This window comes from Danio rerio, chromosome 8, assembly GCF_049306965.1.
Source record: "Danio rerio strain Tuebingen ecotype United States chromosome 8, GRCz12tu, whole genome shotgun sequence".
Taxonomy (NCBI): Eukaryota; Metazoa; Chordata; class Actinopteri; order Cypriniformes; family Danionidae; genus Danio; species Danio rerio.
In genome coordinates, this window is record NC_133183.1 from 60,104,988 (window position 1) to 60,117,678 (window position 12,691).

The 12,691-nt window shown below is 40.2% G+C and overlaps 1 protein-coding gene across 4 annotated transcripts in view; it reads left to right on the forward strand.

Moving 5' to 3' along the window:
* rhobtb2a (Rho related BTB domain containing 2a) overlaps window positions 1–12,691 on the forward strand; it is a 290,373-nt gene that overhangs the window by 86,402 nt on the left and 191,280 nt on the right. The window lies entirely within an intron of this gene.

A 12,691-nucleotide genomic window follows, 5' to 3' on the forward strand; every position in this document is an offset into this window, starting at 1 on the left:
TGGGCCCGATATGTTGGTGTGTTACAACTGCAATGTTTTTTATTAACCAATGAAGCATTTCGCTTTATGGCTGTGCTTTTTCTCGAAGCGACCTGATTGATAGAATTTTTTCTTCGCTCAAAAATAATATAAATGTATTTTAAAAGTGGGTCAAGCTAGGCCAAACTTATGTGGCCCACATGTACATTTAAACATCTGGGCCAAATACTACATTTGAGATCTGGCCCAAGTCTTGAGTGCCGCCTGTAAGACGGTGCCACCTCAGCCAAACCTGGGCCATGTTTGGCCCATATGTTGCATGCCAGTGCCAAACGAATGACTGCTGTGCCAGCTTTATGCCAAATCTGGGCCAGAATTCTTTGCTACCTGGGTTATAGCACATGTGTTTGGACTGTGGGGGAAACCGGAGCACCTGGAGGAAACTCACACCAACATGGGGAGAACATGCAAACTCCACACATGGCAACTGACCCAGCCGGGACTCAAACTAGAGACCTTCTTGCTGTGAAGCAACAATGCTAAGCAATAATCCAGCCTAGTTAAATTTAGTAAAATAACGTGTAACCAAAATGCCACCACGTTTTCATTTCATTTTCAAGTTTTTCTAAAGTTATCATAATTATTGACCTTTTAATTTTCTGTCTTTCCTCTTATAGTTCTGCTTAAAAGGTAAAGTTTTTTACAGGAGTCATGATGGAATAATTTTGCACCTTTAAAAAAAAATATTGATCACTTTATTTTAAGATGTGATTCTCACTTTTAACTCAATAAATGAATAACTTGCTGCTTAATACACTGTAATGCTGCGTTCACACCAGACGCGAAACGCGCATCAAGCAAGAGTGATTTACATGTTAAGTCAATGCAAACGTGCGAATAGACATCCTGTGGGGTGATACGCGCGAATGTCGCGCCGCAAATGACGCGAATTGGGCGAATGGCGCGGCGCGAAATTGAGCGTTTTGTGCGAATTGCTTGAGTTTAAAAGTCTGAACTTCAGCGGACATTCGCGCCGCGTCAACCAATTAGTAGCTTGCTCTTGTGGGGGCGTGATTGTGACGTACACCTGTTGTTGGAGTCCTGGGGGAAATCCTCCAGCTGACACCGACAAAAAGTTCATCAAACTGGGCTTGGCTCAGTCAGAAGCACCTCTGAAAGCCTCCGTCATCCAGGCTCAGTTTCTGGAGGAGTTTATGCTCTCACAGAGCTGGATGCACCTCTGAAAGAATCTAGTGGACTCAGACACGGCCCTAAACGTATCGACGCTGTTTTTCAGTCTTCATAAAGCACATAAACACTGTTATTTTCTCAATAAAATCCACGTTAGCCATTTAGCTATGAAGCTAGAGTCACTGGGCAGACAGAAGCCCTGCCCATCACGCGAATCCACGTTTGTTCTGAAGTGAATTTGACGCGCGAATGAAGCGGGGTTTGAGGCGCGAATGAAGCGGGGTTTGAGGCGCGAATGAAGCGAGTAAACTCAAATGTTCACGCGGCTATTACGCGCAAATATCGCGATTTATCTGCGCGTTCGCGTCTGGTGTAACCGCAGCATTAAAATGCTGATTTCCACACAATGGGGTATATGCACAAGGACTTTTAATTTCAGTCAGCCAGCTCCAGGGCTTCCGGTTAGTTGTCATCCCACACAAAATCATGACGTTTAAGATCTGATTTATTTAAAAAATCACTGATGTTCACTGCCTGGCTGAGATACAGTATGAAGTGGGTATAAGACAAAACAAGAAGCACTGCAATAAATTATATTTTTTTCGCGCTATGTCTTTAAAATTTGGAAATGAATTTTACCCTAGTATTTTCAATGGAATTTCTGCGCTATATCCTGCTGCTTATGACCACGTCTTTCATCTTTGTTTTACACTTTAACAACCAAATGGATGCTTGAGTTTATTTAACTGATTATATTTGAATTACAGTACAGCATTGATGCTGTAAAAGCAACATTATGAAATTGAAAGCACTGTAAAAAAATCTGTAATTTTACAGTTTATTTCTGGCAGCTAGGGTGCTGGACAAAAACAGTAAATAACAGCCGTTAAATTACAGAAATATATTGTAATATAAGGGATATTAAATTATAGAAATTTCTGGTTATAAAAGCTTGTTTGGCATGCTGTCCCAGAAGAGACCTGAGCTCATTAGATCCTCGAGCCCAGGGCTGGGGCTCGAGGATTTGGGGCTCGAAATTTGCTGGGCGAGAGGGGAGTTTGAGCTCAGGTAGCTCTCGAGAGCTCCCCTGCTGTAGTAGCTAATGAACAGATAGTGATTGCTCTTAAGAGATAACTATTCACTAGGAGCATGTATATGATGCAGATTTTGATTAGTCAGTTAACTTAAGTTGCATATTTTTCGATGGTGGGAGGAAACCCAAGGGAAACCCACATGAGCACAGGGAGAACGTGTGAACTCGACACAGATACGTTGGCTAGCTTGGTAAGGACTAGAACCAGTGACGTTCTTGCTGTGAGGCAACAGTGCTAACCACTGGGCCACCTTGCCACCCATCAAGGAAAAGAGGAGTAGGGGTGGAAGGGGGGATTTTTCAAAATGAAGATGGCTGTTAAATAAAACTTAGGGTATTTATAGTGGCTTAGGAATCGTCTGATTGGTGAATCATATATTGAATTATGCGGGGTCGGCTACAAGCAATCATAAGCACGTGATCCTCACGTAATTAGTTTATAAATAAACTTCACTTCAAGAGTTCACACTTAGCTGAGGATTGATTTTAAAAGCTTGTTTGGCATACTGTCCCGGGAGAGAGCCCTGAGCTCATAAGATCCTCGCAGCCTGATCTCATGAGAAAATGTAAGTATTTTAAGTTTTGGCAGTTTAGTGGCTAATTCGTACAAATTCGTACGAGTTCAGTCATAAGTAATTGTACGATTTTAAAAAGGAGGCGTGGCACCTAACCTTACCCCTAAACCCAACCGTCATTGGGGGATGAGCAAATCGAACTAAAATGTACGAATTAGATCGTACGAATTCATACGAATTAGCCACTAAATGAAAAAGTTACGAATTGCCGTGAGATTGTGTTGGATCCTCGAGCTCGGGGCTCCCTCCTGTTTGCTGGGCAAGAGGGAAGTTTAAGCTCTGATAGATCTCGAGAACTCCCCAAGATACCTTAATAAGCTCTGGATAGCAGCCGCGTATTAAAGAATAAAGCGGGACCAGCCGAAAGCAATCATAAGCATGTGATCCTTTCAAAATTAATAATAATAAACTTTACAAAACTAACAGGAACTGCATTTTCAGATTTCCATTAAAGATTACAAGGGCAACAGATGAATTGTTAACTACAAAACGAGCAATGTGAGCTAACAAAGTTCTGATTTCATGTGTACTCGCAATACGCGGTGCAGTATTATTAAAGTCAGCACCGGTGGGGTTAAATGTCAACTCTATTCCAGAACATCCCGAACTCTGAGAATCACATGCATGCTGCAGCTTTCATGACGCTTGAGTCGCTACTAAGAGTTGTCGCTCCTGGCGTGATAATCTACTTAGGACGGTTTGCAAGTGAGTGAGTTAAGTGAATGACTAAATAAGTGGAACACGACTGAATCAATGTTGAGCCCAAGCTGCCGCATCACCTACTCCTGTGAGCTTGTGCAGAAAATGAGAAAAACCCTTCAGGACTCGTCCAAATTACCATGAAATTATCTCGCTCCCCACTGCTAGAGATAGCTGTGCCTCGCTTCGGCTCCTTTCCTCAGGCCTCTTCAGAGAACTGAACCCAACCACTCTGCAGTTTCAGCGCGTTTTGTGAAGTGAGTTTAAGAAAGTTCATTTGCGAAGGCATAAACGCTACTTGTCTCTCTCTCTCTTCTGGGACAGTCGCGGATTGGTCACACTCGGCACGTATTTTAAGCCGATTTCAGAGCATTAAAAAAGTGTGACTCGGTCCATCTATTTTTTTTTCCGCACACGACTGCACTGACACTAGATCGGTGTGTTCTTGTCGAACGTTTCATTTCAGAAGCAAACCCGTTAATCCTTTTCAGCTTTCATTACTTAGATTTGAGCTTTGTGCAAGATCTTCCACAATAAATCAAGTCATTGTTGCAGGACAATGACATGATGTTCAAAATCATTATAAGGCTGATTGTTGGATTGTGGAGACAATTGTTGTCAATCGTTTCCACCATCTACTTAAAGGAGACCGGTTATGCTAAAATCATTTTTATAAAGGGGTTTAAACACAGATGTGTGGTAAGAGTGTGTGAATATATCATTCACTCATTCATTTTCTTGTCGGCTTAGTCCCTTTATTAATCCGGGGTCGCCACAGCGGAATGAACCGCCAACTTATCCAGCAAGTTTTTACGCAGCGGATGCCCTTCCAGCCGCAACCCATTTCTGGGAAACATCCACACACACATTCACACACACACACACTCATACACTACTGACAATTTAGCCTACCCAATGCACCTGTACCGCATGTCTTTGGACTGTGGGGGAAACCGGAGCACCCGGAGGAAACCCACGCGAAGGCAGGGATAACATGCAAACTCCACAGAGATACGCCAACTGAGCTGAGATTCGAACCAGCGACCTTCTTGCTGTGAGGCGATAGCACTACCTACTGCGCCACTGCCTCGCCCTGTGTGAAGATAGTCAGCCTTTAAAGCGGAAATGAAGCACTCAGTCAAGTTTACCTTATTATGTACATAGGATTCCACTTTAATGAAAATATATGTAACAAACTCGATTAATGTAAGCATTTAGCAGAAAACAGCATGTTTTACTATTGATTTTAGACCAGTGGTCACCAAACTTGTTCCTGGAGGGCCGGTGTCCTGCAGATTTTAGCTCCAACCCTAATCAAACACACCTGAACAAGCTAGTCAAGGTCTTACTACTTGAAACATCCAGGCAGGTGTGTTGAAGCAAGATGGAGCTAAACCCTGCAGGGGCACCGGCCCTCCGGGACCAGGATTGGTGACCCCTGTTTTAGACCTAGGGCGCCGCCATCTTGGAATGTCGCTGTGTCTGACACCATGGGGTTGGTTCCGTTTGCTTAGCAGAACAGATACCATGGAAGTAAAGGAGATTGTACAGCCTAATTTAACCTAATGCGTGAAGCTGTTGACGTGGAGCTGCTCCAAATACAGGCATCAGATGTGTGTCTAATATAACATTATAAATATGTATTCTATTTTTCTTTTTTTCCGCTTTCATTACCTTTTTCAATTATGTTTGGACCCTTAACAAGTGGGAGGGGCACATATGCAAACTGTTGTAATTTCTACACCGTTTACCTGATTTTGATGTAAATGGCCTCGAATTGAAGCTGACACTCAGCAGTTAAAACACATTTTGTTTGTGCAAGATCAAATCCATTGTTTATTAAAAATATGGTTTCGAATGACTCATTTCAAGTTTTAAAAACCCCTTAAATGTGTGGAGTTTGCATGTTCTTCCCGTGTTGGTGTGGGTTACCTTCGGGTGCTCCGGTTTCTCCCAGTCCAAAGACATGTGGTATAGGTGAATTGAATAAGCTAAATTGGGCGTAGTGTATGTGTGGGAATGAGAGTGTATGGGTGTTTCCCGGTGCTGGGTTGCAGCTGGAAGGGCATTTATTGCGTAAAACAAATGCTGGATAAGTTGGCGGTTCATTCCGCTGTGGCGACCCCCTGATTAATGAAGAGACTGAGCTAAAGGAAAATGAATGAATATTGAAAACGTAAATAATTCAAGATGATACAGTGTACATGCACCATATTCAAAGTGCATTGCTTTTAGCTCACATTTTTACATTCTCCATTGTGTTTTATTGAATATTTCACTTTGAAAAATATTTCAGTTTTTATTCCAGTATATGTGCCATTAAGTCTTCCACATAATTGAAAGCACAAATTGTTTTCCTGTTGTGTGTATATTATGTAAGGTGTGTTGATAGGAATTACTGAACGATTGGTTCTTTAGTTGGAGACAAGAGGTTATTTAGGATTTTTCTAGGATTATTATTAGTTTGAATCCATTGTACTCGAGCTGAGCTTTCGATATTGTGACATTTTTAATAAACAGGTTTTAATATGAGACATGTTTCCCAGAGATGGATTGCGGCTGGAAGGGCATCCGCTGCGTAAAACATGTGCTGGATAAGTTGGCGGTTCATCTCGCTGTGGCGACCCCAGATTAATAAAGGGACTAAGCAGAGAAGAAAATAAATGAATGAATGAATGAATGAATAAGGGCGAGGCAGTGGCGCAGTAGGTTGTGCTGTCGCCTCACAGCAATAAGGTCGCTGGTTCGAACCTTGGCTCAGTTGACATTTCTGTGTGGAGTTTGCATGTTCTCCCTGCCTTCGTGTGGGTTTCCTCCGGGTGCTCCGGTTTCTCTCACAGTCCAAAGACATGCGGAACAGGTGAATTGGGTAGGCTAACTTGTCCGTAGTGTATGAGTGTGTGTGTGAATGTGTGTGTGGATGTTTCCCAGAGATGGGTTGCGGCTGGGAGGGCATCCGCTGTGTAAAAAACTTGCTGGATAAGTTGGCGGTTCATTCCGCTGTGGCGACCAAGGATTAATAAAGGGACTAAGCCAACAAGAAAATGAATGAATGAATAATATGAGACATTAACCAAATATGCAACCACTGAAATCAAAACACAGAATCTGAAACAGTTTGCCAGATCTCATCATAGTTTAATATTACACAGTAAAAGACACATAGTTGATGTATTTGTATCTCTCTCTTTTTTTTTGACCTGTCAGCACAAATAAACCCCAGACATATATATATATATATATATATATATATATATATATATATATATATATATATATATATATATATATATATATATAGATATGGGTTCAGTGTAAAGTGCAAATCAATCACAAATTTCCATCACGTGTAACATTAGGGACCCCCGAAAAATGCCTTAAGTAAGATGCCTCGCAAAACAACCTTTTCCTATTTTGGTTTCATGTATTGAAAGAGCAAGGGAGATATTCAAAATAAAAAGAAACATTGAATCATCTGAACATTATGATTATGAGCGATATATAAGTGTTTTCAAGTTTTAAGAGGAGAGAGTACCATACAGTTTAATGGCTTGTGTAGCCTATAGTCCTCAGGGCCCTGGATCAAAGATAGAAATCACCAGCATTTGGTGAATCAGAAACAGCAGAGGATCTGCACGCAGACAGATCGCTTCGGTTGTAGTGCATTCTGATCTCTCTGTTATGATAATAACTAAACGCTAAAACTAACTTTAACAATATGATCACACAGAACGTCAATTTTCCAATCACTCCCACTCTACATTCGACACTATTTCTAGAATGCAGGCAAAGAAGGTTCAATTCGATACTAAATTTACATGGTAAAAAAAAATCTAAGTTGACTCGACTTAAAATTGTAAGGCAACTTACACTCAAAAAATTTACTTGTTCGAACGACTTATTTAAAATAAGCTGAAACAACGGAATTCTTAAGCTTTTGGTGGGACAACTTAATTTTGTGAAATTAATATATTTGTGTTGGGACAAAATGAAGAAAATACAATTGATTGGATTTACTACATTTTTTAAGCAAGTGATTGCAAACAATTTATACAGGCCGTTTTTTAAACAAACAAATGAAGTTGAGCATTACTAAATTAAATTTGTTTAAATTCAGCCGTACGTACCCGCCGGGACGTATTCCGCGGTCTCCAGAAACGTCCGCGGGACTACGTTTCCACAATGAGCCCAGGTTGGATTTACTCGTGGTTTTAAAAAAATGAAAATATGCATGACTGCCTCTTTGCCAATTTGAAAATAGAAATCTTATTTAAGCAGGCGACTATGCCATTATTTATATTCACTGATCACTGCGCGGGAAATAATCACCAAGCAATGAGAGTGATTGTAAACATAAGAAAGCCGACTGGCTGAAAATAGTGTTAAGGGCCAATAGTTAACCGTGACTTTTGCTTTGACTTGCACATGGTGACTACCCTCAGTTGTGTGATGCGCACACAATCCACACAGCCTTCGCTTGCACTCATAAACATTTTGTCTCTCTCTCGCACACACACACACACACGAACAAGTTAATCCCAGATCCATTAAAATAAATATTGGAATGCAAAACACGAATTTCTGACATTTTCCGGAACAGAATCTGGCAAAATCCAGCTCAAATTAAGCACTGGGTTTAGAGGAGGAAGAGAGTGGCTTAGTCAATAAGTCAACAGTGGTCACTGCAGGATTTTAGCGAGAAGAGCAAGCGCGAATGGCGGTCGGAAGAGAAATTTAAGGTCTCAAATAGCGTACAGAGCAGCCTTTGGTGGGTTCACGTAAACAAAAACTACAAAAAAACATAGCTCCTGGGATGTATTTGGCACTCTCCAGAAATGTATATGGAGGTACGTAATCAGAATGTGCCTGGGTTGATTTTTTTCATTGCAGAGCTTTTTGAGTTGACTATACTTGGGTTAAAACTTGAGTCAACTCAAAAACAGCTGGTTGCCTTCCAAATTTTAAGTTGAGTCAACTTTTCTGTTTTTTTTTTTACAGTGTAGAAGTCTAGATGTTTCCTTGAGGCAGTGGTTATATAAACGTTAAATTTGGCAACAAGAAGAGCCAGTCTTTGAGCACAAGCTAATCCACCGTAAATCGCGATAAGGACACAATGCTGTTCAAGTTCAAATGGGCTGCGTGAAACTCTCAGCACCGTCTTTGCACCAAATACAGACATTTGATAAAATATACATTCTCTGAAGTGTACAAAATCCATTACATTTGTGAAAATCCTCTGAATCACAATGGCGAGCTGCTTGAAAAGGGAGCAAAAATGGAACATTTCCACATTTCCTCAGCAGTCTAACAAATGCGATGTAATAATTTAACAAAATAATACACATTCACACTGATATTACCCTCCTGAACAGCTTCAGCTAAAAAAAAAATCAAACTCTAATGCTACTTGAGAGTAGGTTTAAATAAAAAAAAAACAGAAATGAAATGTCTGCTGTTTCTCTGGAGATGATACACGGATACCTTGTTGCTGAGATACCAGAACTGCGGTTGAAAAAATGATAATGCATAATTGAGTTTCTGGTTCTTTAGTTTGAAAGTGCTCGTTGTGATTCGTGAATGTTGGACAGGATCAGTGGGGTTTTAATAGCTTTAGCATAACACAGTGGAGTGGGAAAACGGTTTTAGCAGCTTAGTTTGGTACAGGTACTTCCATGGTGTTTAACAGATTGCCATATCATACCATACTTGTCAAACAAAAACAAAATCATCCTCACTTCTGCAACCACATACAGCAGCTATTCTGGTGTTTCTGAGCTGATTATGCTTCAATGCCCTTTTATAGTGGTCCTAGGAGACGGAAAGTGCATATATTAATATAAATACACACATACACAGACAGAGAACTGAATTTTGGCCAGAAACAATAAGGGAAGATAAATAAAGAGATCGGAGAAAGCTAAAGGGATACTGGGATCTGATTTCAGGGGTGAATAAGGGAAAAGAAGGAGACACTTTAGTTGGGGCGGATTCTCACTACTTGTTGCTTATCAGCATGCATATTACTACTGTTTATTAGTACTTATAAAGTACATATTCTGCATGATTTTAATACACATCCCTAACCCTACCCAAGTGCTACCTTATTAACTATTAATAAGCAGAAAATTAGGAGTTTATTGAAGCAAAACTCGATTGTTTGTTTGTGAGAATTGAAGAATTTTTTGCGAGAATTGAATTATAATAAAGCATAACCCCCAAAAAAGCTACTGCTTGGGTCTCAGAACTTAAACAGCCCCATTTCTGCGTAGGGCTCAGTAGTTTGGGTTTTTTTAGATTGAAACCTTTCTAGCGATTATTGCATAGTTTGGTGAATTACTTACAGATTTTTAGATCATTTGGTTTAAGAAAAAACAGTCTTCCTGCCCCTCATCTCGTTACTCTTTGGGACCAATTCAATCAAACTGCTGGATTATCACCACAGGCCCGTTGTAATTCAATTCGTTTAAAAGGGCGGTCCACTATGATATCATATTTTAAACTTTAGTTGATGTGTAATGTAGCTGTGTGAACACAAACAACATCTCTGAATGTAAGACGCTCAAAGTTCAATGCAAAGAGAGACATTGGCTTTTACAGAGTTAGCTTAGCAAAGCCAACAGCGAATGAAGTTTGGGGACTAAAAAAAAACATCAGAGTTAGTGAAATCACACATGTTTCAGGTTACACGTATTTACCACGTGCATAAACCCCACGTAGCGAAGGGGCAGGGCCAGAGGTGCTGTAATGTTATCGCAGACAATTATTTGAGTATTTGAGCGTCCAAAGGACACGACTCAAATAGAGAAATGCTTACAGTTTAACTTCAATTATGTCTAGAGAATTATAAAAAAATATATAGCTAGCATTTGACAAAGGACAGCTTCCAGAATCTCTCCGAGTTCAGTGCTGGATTTGGCTAAAAACTCCTCAAAGAAGGAACAACTCCAACCATAATAGACGATTGTGGGCCACAACCTGTATTTTTATCTGTTAAAATTGAATTGTTTCTAGCGTTAACCGTATGTTGTAGCAAGGACAAAAACAAGGATGTAAACAACGGGAAATGCTGCTTGGCAGTGTTAACAATTTAGCTACTAATTCATATTTATCCGTTAAACTCCTTTAAACACCCACAATCTTCAGCAGCGCTGCAGTGTCTTTCTATGCATCCACTTTCCCTGCGGTCTAAATCTGAAATAACATACTCGCAAAAGATATGTGAAAGTTTCATATTACTCACACATGCTTACAACCCGAATATATGTGAAAGACACTAGTCAGATTTTATTTTAGAGAGGTTCAGCTGTGTCCTCTTAAATTTCTGTCCGATTCAGGCTCAAACTGATGCGGCTAACAACTACTCTGACTGACAGTATTTACATAGCCGGGGCACAGCGCATGCTAGTAGAGGCGTGACGCTTTTCCTGGTGATGTGAAGCCGATCTGCAAATCACAGAGTATTATGTTAGCTGACCAATCAAAGCGTCTTGAGGAGGCCTTTTTGGAGGAACTAGAAAATATGACAGTCGTTTTCATGTTAGCCAAGCAGCTGTATACAATCAAAGGAAGATATACGAAAAAAAACAACGCAATCTCACGGAAATTCGTAGCTTTTTTATTTAGGGGCTAATTCGTATGAATTCGTCCGATCTAATTCATACAATTAAGTACGATTTGCCCATCACCCAATGCCACGCCTCCTTTTTAAAATCAGATATTTTCGTACGACTCAACTCATATGAATTCGTACAAATTAGCCATTAAACTGACAAAACGTAAAATACTTGCGTTTCCTCGTGAGATCAGGCTCGGAAAAAACATGATTTTCTGGACCACCCCTTTAACACTGCGTCTGTCTTTTAAATGGGATGCAGATTGGTCGTTTTAATGGTTAAATCTCTTTATTTGTGGATGTGACTAATCAAAATGTGGTCTTGCGGTAGTTTGATTGGATTTGGCCCTCGCTTCTCTGTCCTCCCCAAGCCGAACCCTGCCATTGCTAATCTGAACTTATTAGCACTTATTAAGAGATCCTCCACCATTTTTCCTGGGTTAAAATAGGCCTTTCGGAAACGTTGTATATTGCATAGTGTCGAGAATGGCTCCGGAAAACACTTTGCAGTGACTGCCCCAAATTAACCGCTTGGCGTTAACCGCGCGCTTCGCCTTCAAGCGCTATGACGATGACTCTTTTAAAGCTAGCGATAAACTCTATATAGCTGATTAACCCTGAATGTGTGCACAGCATGTGGCAATGCTCGATAAAGTTTGCATTATAGTGGTCCCATATAACATTCGCCTGACTCAAATGACCAGCGTGTTCCCCCATGACCAGCACAGAGTCATTACATGGGTCTCGTACAGTCAACTAAGAGTGACTACTGAATAAAGCGATACGATTAAATAAACTTCAAATAAAAACGGAGGCTTAAGTAATTCAAAAAAGCAACCGATGCTTGCTGAATGAACTAATATTGCCCACAGAAATGTAATAAAATAAACATTTAAATAATATAGTAAGAAAATAAATATTTATAAGTCATTTTAAATAGACATATTGTGTTTTCTCTTCTCAGCAACGCTAGGAACAGCGTGCCTGAACTCACTTCTGCATGTCATATTCACCAGGGAGTCATTTGTTCATCCAATAAGTTGGCCAAAAGAAGATGTGTTTATATGTAGCGCTAATAATGCGCTCAGGGGTTCGAATTGAATTTCCTCTTGGAGTTTATTTGTACTGCGCTACTTGAAGAGATAATAAGTGGAGGGAGAGAGAGATGATCCAAGAGGCTAAAGAAAATGTTTTCTAACAGTCGGGGGGGAAATAAAAAATAAATAAAAAATGAAGGGATCTGAAGACATCCGTCCCTTCCTGTGCTCATAAACAACGGTTGGTCGTCCAGTGTGTGGATGGCTGACATCTACTGTTGCTGTACTCGATGGTTTTTTTGGTATCTGATGAATTCCTGCACATAGATTTTTAAAGAGAGCTCTCGCCAAACGGGAGAGTTTCACAAAAAGGCTAGTGGCAATTTGAGATAAACAGCTAAAGTAGTAGTAAAATATCTGTTAATAAATAAATAGTACACTCTTATCTGTTTTTTTTTCTTCTCTATAACACATGCCGACTATTTCACATCAACGCTAGGTTCAG